The sequence below is a fragment of the Notolepis coatsorum genome, assembly GCF_963971535.1.
Source record: "Notolepis coatsorum genome assembly, chromosome: 1".
In the NCBI taxonomy this organism is placed as follows: Eukaryota; Metazoa; Chordata; class Actinopteri; order Aulopiformes; family Paralepididae; genus Notolepis; species Notolepis coatsorum.
The window spans coordinates 306,078,908-306,087,343 of record NC_140165.1 but is presented as its reverse complement, the minus strand read 5'-3'; the positions used below and the strand labels follow the sequence as shown (position 1 = coordinate 306,087,343).

General features: G+C 44.3%; 1 pseudogene across 1 annotated transcript; it reads left to right on the top strand.

Annotated features, from left to right (window-relative positions):
• On the top strand, positions 1 to 8,413 carry LOC311239002 (heat shock cognate 70 kDa protein-like; annotated as a pseudogene). The gene is made up of 8 exons (XR_014621051.1): positions 1 to 203; positions 838 to 1,043; positions 1,262 to 1,414; positions 2,463 to 3,018; positions 3,362 to 3,564; positions 5,741 to 5,939; positions 7,248 to 7,480; positions 7,880 to 8,413. The product of XR_014621051.1 is annotated as a heat shock cognate 70 kDa protein-like (transcript).
• Positions 8,414 to 8,436: the final 23 nt, after the last annotated feature.

Sequence of the window (8,436 nt, the reverse complement as noted above, 5' to 3'; positions counted from 1 at the left end):
ATGTCAAAGGGACCAGCTGTTGGTATTGACCTGGGCACCACCTACTCCTGTGTGGGTGTTCCAGCATGGCAAGGTTGAGATCATCGCCAATGACCAGGGTAACAGAACCACACCCAGTTACGTGGCCTTCACAGACTCCGAGAGGCTGATTGGGGATGCAGCCAAGAACCAGGTGGCCATGAACCCCTGCAACACAGTCTTTGGTAAGACGTGGATTTTTTTTTCTTTTTTTCTTATAAAGGTCCCCTATCTTATAAATTGCCTTTTCCAGTGTTGAGCAATGTGGGGTTGTATCAACACTGTCTATTTCTCTCATTCTCATTTTGGCGCATTCGTCCAGTTCAGATGTCACAAGATCCTCCCCCACTGAACTAAGCCATTTCAGATTTGACTGTTTTGCTGACGTGAATAAGGCACTGATCTGCATATCTCAGCCCCTGGTTGTAGTCACCGCCCACAATCAACCATTATTTAGTGCAGAGACCAGAGTCGAGCCGCTCACACACACACTCGCTCACGGAGCAATCTCTCTTCTCTCGCTCGCTCGTTCTCTCTTGCTCTCTCTCGTATGTATCACGCTGTGTGGGTGACTGTCACTCAAAGTGCATTGCTAGTATGGGCGGAGCCCAGCCAAAAACAGCTTGGAATCTGGATGTGCAGAAATACAAAACTATGACCAAAAAAAAAAAAAAAAACCTTGCAGGTAGACTCTCAGGAATTGTGTAAAATTGCCCCAATAGTGAAAGAAATAGTAGGATACGGAACCTTTTAATATAAGTTGGCTGCCTTTATGCAATTCTTCCTTTTAAGCTTACGTCTTCCCTGTTTTCCCCACAGATGCAAAGCGTCTGATCGGAAGGCGGTTTGATGACGCTGTCGTCCAGTCTGACATGAAGCACTGGCCGTTCACTGTCATTAATGACTCGACACGCCCCAAGGTGCAGGTGGACTACAAGGGAGAGACCAAGAGCTTCTACCCAGAGGAGATTTCCTCCATGGTGCTGGTCAAGATGAAGGAGATCGCAGAGGCCTACCTTGGCAAGGTGAGCAAGCTATAGCACGGGACGTGGTCTCTGTGAGCATGACGTTTACAGGCTTCTATTATATTTCTGTCTTGTCCTTGGGGGTGGAAATAATTTTGACCGTGGAATGTAATACCCTTTTATATACCCTTTTATAGTAAACCAACTTTCAGAAATGTGAACAATGTTGCTCGTATAATTATCCTAACTGATTTGCTGTTTACCCGTCACTATTGCAGACTATTACCAACGCCGTGGTAACGGTGCCCGCTTACTTCAACGACTCTCAGCGCCAGGCCACCAAAGACGCCGGGACCATCTCGGGCATGAATGTCCTCCGCATCATCAACGAGCCAACGGCAGCTGCCATCGCCTACGGCCTGGACAAGAAGGTAAAATACCTCATGGGGTACATTTTACCAACGCACCTTACCACCTGTTTTAGTATGAGGCTATATCTCTTGGGGTGCTTTCTCACTCACCATTCGGGTCCGTTCCGTCCTTGGGTGCGAACTTCCCCCCTCTAGTTTGCGTACACACTCAGTCTTGGTGCGCTCTGGGTTTTGTTTGCGTTTTGACCGTGTAAGCTTGCCGTAGGCGATGATGTCACGCTCGAATGTAAACACAGGAAGAGTTAACATGGTGGTGGAGACTGGATGCTGATATAAAAGAAACAAATAACTAATAAATATGAAGTTATATTTGAACCTCTGTCAAGCCTTGTCAATATAACCCACCCCCCTTTTCTCACAAATGGAACTGGTGTCGTGCAGTCCGCTTGAGCGTTTTCCATGGTTAACGCTAGTTAGCTTAGCCTATTACTAGTCAGTCTACTAGACATATCCATTGATCTACCGGTCGATCACGGCCGACAGGTTGGGCACCACTGGTCTAATGGAAATAAATGCATTCGAACAAGAAACCAATGTATAGACATAGCAATGGCAAAAAAAAATCCCAGGCCTAATGCGAGCCAGGGAAGTGTTGTGCTTTGTAACGTGGCTTCATGTTTTCATCCACTGAGCTGTGAGGCTCCACATGCTTGTTTGGTTGAGGTCTGAACTCTCAAACTGCCCATAAATATCGTTTTTGTGGGTTTTGTCCAGTTGTTGTTGTGTTTTTATCTGCCCAAAATTCAAGCAAGCATGAAAGCATTACAGTAACGATGTTGTGTCAGCAAGTTGATACAGAAGCCTCTCCCGTGTTTTGGTAGAAGCTCTCACACCGCTCCCACTAGCACGCACCCGAGACCACCTATTTCAGCGGTCCAGGTTTGGAGCGAATCAGCGTCCCGGGGGATGGGGGGGGGGAGCGTTCTCAGTAGAATGAATGAACCCTTTTCTGGTGCGATCCGGCGCTGATTCGACCCTGAATGGTGAGTGAGAAAGGGCCCTTAGAATCAGAATTCACAAGTGAACCCTCTGAACGTTTAACTTCCAGGTGGGAGCCGAAAGGAACGTCCTCATCTTCGACCTGGGCGGCGGCACGTTCGATGTCTCCATCCTGACCATCGAGGACGGGATCTTCGAGGTGAAGTCCACGGCGGGCGACACCCACTTGGGAGGCGAGGACTTTGACAACCGCATGGTGAACCACTTCATCTCGGAGTTCAAGCGCAAGTACAAGAAGGACATCAGCGACAACAAGCGGGCGGTGCGTCGCCTGCGCACGGCATGCGAGCGCGCCAAGCGCACCCTGTCCTCCAGCACCCAGGCCAGCATCGAGATCGACTCTCTCTACGAGGGCATCGACTTTTACACCTCGATCACCCGTGCCCGATTCGAGGAGCTCAACGCCGACCTGTTCCGCGGCACGCTGGACCCGGTGGAGAAGTCCCTCCGTGACGCCAAGATGGACAAGGCCCAGATCCACGACATCGTCCTGGTGGGAGGGTCCACCCGCATCCCCAAGATCCAGAAGCTGCTGCAGGACTTCTTCAACGGGAAGGAGCTCAATAAGAGCATCAACCCCGACGAGGCCGTGGCCTACGGTGCAGGTATGTTACCTTCCCAACGTGGTGTCAGAACACTTAGTAAGACATTAATCTGATGAGGTCTTTCTCAACATGTCATAACACTTAGTAAGACATTAATCTGATGAGGCTGTGGCCTACGCTGCAGGTATGTTACTTTAACCTTGATGAGGCTGTGGCATGATGTCATAACAATTGGGTCACAGCCTAATCAGGTTAATGTTTTACTATGGTGCAGGTATGTTACCTTTTTGAACATGGTGCAATATCACTTAGTAAAACCTTGACTGAAAACTGATATAATGTATTTAAAAAAAATTACGAACAAAATAATCACAATGAACCCCCCCCAAACCTTGTTTTGCAGCTGTGCAGGCGGCCATCTTGTCGGGCGACAAATCTGAGAACGTGCAGGACCTGCTCCTGCTGGACGTGACTCCCCTGTCCCTGGGCATCGAGACGGCTGGAGGAGTCATGACTGTCCTCATCAAGAGGAACACCACCATTCCCACCAAGCAGACCCAGACCTTCACCACCTACTCCGACAACCAGCCTGGTGTGCTCATCCAGGTACACTAGCCGCATTGGACCTGTATTATATTATTGGAACATATTATATTACTGGATTAATATACTACTATTATTGGAACATATTTTTACTGGATTAATATACTATTATTGGAACATATATATTATTGGAACATTATTATTACTGGCCGCCCCCCTGATATGAGAGTTCCTCCCATCACCAAGTAGGGGGAAGAGGTTATCAAGTTCACTAGTTTGATCACATAGGTTGTTTGACCATGTCTAACTAGGTTATTATGTACAATGTGGAATAACAATTGTGGATATACCACATTTGATAACCTCTTCCCCCTACCTGGTGATGGGCGGAACTCATATCAGGGGTGCAGCATGCATAATAGATTTGCAAATCCAATATACAGACGCCCCCCTGATATGAGAGTTATTGGGACATATTATATTACTGGATTAATATACTATTATTGGAACATATTATATTACTGGAACATAATATTATTGGAACATATTCTATTACTGGATTAATATACTATTATTGGATTAAAAGTTCTTACTCTTACCACCTAAACTTCACCGATTACAATGTATGACTTATATCATGCCAGTTAGGGTACCTTATGTATACTGCCCTGTCAAGGCAGACCGCAGTAACTTCCAAACAGTGAAACTGAGAGAAATGGCTTTAAAGTTTTTTGACTTGCCATCCAAAATGTGTTATAGGTAGATAGATGATAGTACCCAGATTTAACATGTATTAATGAAGTAATCTTTAGGCATACAAAAATATGACGTAATTATTTTAATTAACTCCAAAAAAGCAGAATACTGCACTCTGCTGCATGATTTCCTTAAATAATTATACAGGTAATGTACAGGCAAAGTGCAGTAACTTCAAATACAATGTTGTTTTCCCTCCAGCTTTCATAACTTAACCTAGCCATTTTATTTGGATAATCATTATTCCAATATATTCAGGTGTTAAATTTCATTTTCAAAATGGCTAGGTTAAGTTATGAAAGCTGGAGGGAAAACAACATTGTATTTGAAGTTACTGCACGTTGCCTGTACATTACCTGTATAATTATTTAAGGAAATCGTGCAGTATCTGCTTTTTTGGGGTTAATTAAAATAATTATGTCATATTTTTGTATGCCTAAAGATTACTTCATTAATACATGTTAAATCTGGGTACTATAAATCTACCTATAACACATTTTGGATGGCAAGTCAAAACACTTTAAAGCCATTTTTCACTGTTTGGAAGTTACTACGGTCTGCCTGGGTTTTGAGTGATTTTGTAGTTACTGCAGTTTTTTTTAAAACCCCATATCTCCAAAACTGAGCGACATTAACATCTGAAACTTGGTCACAAGATAAAACATTTATTGACCAGGTCAATTTCACTCATAACTCAATTTAGACTTTTTCCAAGTTACTGCAGTTAGCCTTGACAGGGCAGTATACTGCACCTGTGTATACTGTATATTTTACTTAGTCATAGTATATATTCAGATTGTAAGCCCATATTTATTGTAACGTATAATATACCGTACTTTTCGGACTATAAGCCGCGGCTTTTTTCCCCATTTTTCGACCCTGCAGCTTATATAACGGTGCGGCTTATATGTGGACCAAACCTGAAAATATTGCTTTTTTTACTGCATTGAAATGTTATTTATCTGTTCCCTTATTTGCTAAACTTAATACAACTTGTAAATGAGTTAATTCTTGTTATTTGTCCGACAGTATTGTGACAATCCCCTCTGTGCACGAACCCTTACATATGGTAATTAAACATTAAAACACCTGCGGCTTATAGTCCAGTGCGGCTTATATATGTACACATCATTCAATTTAGCTGCTGCGGCTTATAGTCGGGTGCGGCTTATAGTGCGAAAAGTACGGTAACTGATGGGGCAAACAGACTCTTATCTGCACCTTTTTATTACACTGTTTACTTGCTCATGTTGTTTTTCAGAATTAATTATATTGTTTACACTGCTTTTATTTTTTTACTATTTATTGCCTATATTTATGTCTTGTGCTATTACCATACTTGTACCTCCTCCCATGCTGCTATGCTATGGATCAATAAAGGAATATCTTATTTTATATAGTAGATTTCAATGGCGATTAGAATACAATAATTTGAATTTCAAATGTATCTACGCTGACTGTTTACCTGAACTTGTGCCTGCAGGTGTATGAGGGCGAGCGAGCTATGACCAAAGACAACAACCTCCTGGGGAAGTTTGAGCTGACGGGGATCCCCCCTGCCCCCCGCGGAGTCCCTCAGATCGAGGTGACTTTCGACATCGACGCCAACGGCATCATGAACGTGTCCGCCGCCGACAAGAGCACCGGCAAGGAGAACAAGATCACAATCACCAACGACAAAGGTGAACCTGAGAACGAAGACATTTTTACACATAGTCCCTTACTATATCTTTATATGTACATTATCCTACTCTTACTAGCTACGCTGCTGGCCATTTATATAATCCAACTCTGTACATCTGATTAGCACTACACTCGGTAGTACTCATTTGTGTATTTTGTACCCAGTTTAACACTTTGGTTGCCTTGGGTTAAATTCATGATATACCATAGGTTGCCGGCTCTATTTGTCTATGGAGAAGTACCCCTTCTTTGCATGGCTATAACTTTTTAAATTCTATTGCTACATTGCCATTATTAGGGCCCATTCAAAGTCCTATATGTATTGTTCATTGTGTAGCAACGTTAAACTTTTTCATTCACATATTCATAGTAAAGTATGGTCTAATGTATAAGTATGTTTTCATCTCTTTCTGCAGCTTTCTCCAGAACGTGATCTATAGCCCCAAATGCATTATATTGATGATGCAATACAGTTTTATGGCAATCAGCGCGATATAAAAAATTCCAACTAGACGTACTTCTAGAAGTTACTAGAAGTTACTACACGTCATCTGATGTTGACCGGATGGGCTAGGGGGCGTTTATAATTCCGTGGGCAGCGTTATACCAATCATCTAATGTGGGTCAAATGTTGATAATAGCAGTTAGTATCGAAGACGGTAACGTTACACGCTAAAACTCACCCCAGTCTCCGCGCGCCGTTGGGCGATCATCGTAGAGTAGAAATCTTATCATTATGGGATGTAGATTTACCCGGTCCATCTCCAGCTTGTATAATGGTATATACGTCCAAATCATGTTGTTTATCGAGTTATTGGCAATCGATCACTGTGTATTGTGACGAGCTAGAATGCCGGGACCTATAGCGAGTGCCCGGAAGTAATACGGACGTCCAGCACAACCTCTATGCCACTTCCTGTTTAGCGATTGCGCCGATCGGCCACCAGATGGCGCTCCTGAACCAGAGAGCTCAGTGGGTCCTCCTGGTGGATCTCAGGCCAGCGGAGGGGACATATGAATCCGATCGCAGATTTTTGAAATATTGATATAAGGACGCTGTAAAGCGTCCTCCGGCAACTTGAGCATGGCCGGCAATGACGTCTAAACACGTTTCCTGGCAGCCAAAGTGTTAATCACCTGTACATTGTATATTGCTGTTGCACTTTACTGTTACATTTGCACTCTGGTTGGATGCCAAACCTCTTTTCGCTGTACTATATGATGATACATTTGAATCTACTCTAATCTTTGCCTCCCCTGCAACCGTTTTTAACAAACTCATCCTTTTTTGTTCTGCCCTTCATCAGGTCGCCTCAGCAAAGAGGACATCGAGCGCATGGTCCAGGAAGCCGAGCAATACAAGTCCGAAGACGACGTGCAGAGGGACAAGGTCTCCGCCAAGAACGGCCTGGAGTCCTACGCCTTCAACATGAAGTCCACCGTGGAGGACGAGAAGCTGCAGGGCAAGATCAGCGACGAGGACAAGACCAAGATCCTGGAGAAGTGCAACGATGTCATCAGCTGGCTGGATAAGAACCAGGTAGGAGGGTGTCTTAAGTGTTTCACTACCGGGTCACTATGTTGGAGCAGGGGTTACACGATGCCGTCTCGTGCAAGAGTGGGAAGTGGCACTCGGTCTCGTCAAACGACAAGAGTTGCATTGGAAATTTTGCAATCACTAAAAATGGCCATCTCCTTCATTTTTACAAGCTAACCCCCCCCCCTTTCAAGGGGCACTCTGTTTACCTAACAAGGGAATCGTGAAGTAAGGCAACTAGGTGGAAATATAGTCAATGGTACTCACTGTTCCATGACATTTTATAGTTGTGTATTTTGCAACTCTGGGGATTTTCTCTTTGACTAAAGATAATAAATTTAACATTTATAAAAATTTAAAAAAATCTTCTGTGAAATTAACCTTTTTTTTCTCTGTTTTCAGTCTGCAGAGAAGGACGAGTTTGAGCACCAGCAGAAGGAGCTGGAGAAGGTCTGCAGCCCCATCATTACCAAGCTGTACCAGAGCGCCGGGGGGATGCCAGAGGGGATGGGTGGGATGGGAGGGATGGGAGGTATGGGCGGGATGCCAGGCGGATTCCCAGGAGCCGGAGCTGCACCAGCAGGAGGCGGTGGCTCATCCGGCCCCACCATCGAGGAGGTCGATTAAACGAGACACCTCCTCCTGTGCCCTCATTCCGCATCGCGTTAACTGTATAGCAATGGCAGAATTGTTGTATTAAGAGTTCTTTGTCGTCATACATCACCTTGTTTTTGTTGTATTGGGTCACTTATTTCATACGTGTATGCTTGGAAAGCACCATCTCCACGGTGGCCTTTGCACTTTTGTTTTCCCTCCAGTGTCTGTTTCCGTCGACTCGGGTTAAATGTTGACATTTCCAACACAGCATGTTGTTTTGAGGAGTGGGATCTAATGAGGCTGAAAGGACACTATAATAAAACAACTTTTCAAATCTGATCACACCTTCACCTCCTTTCTTT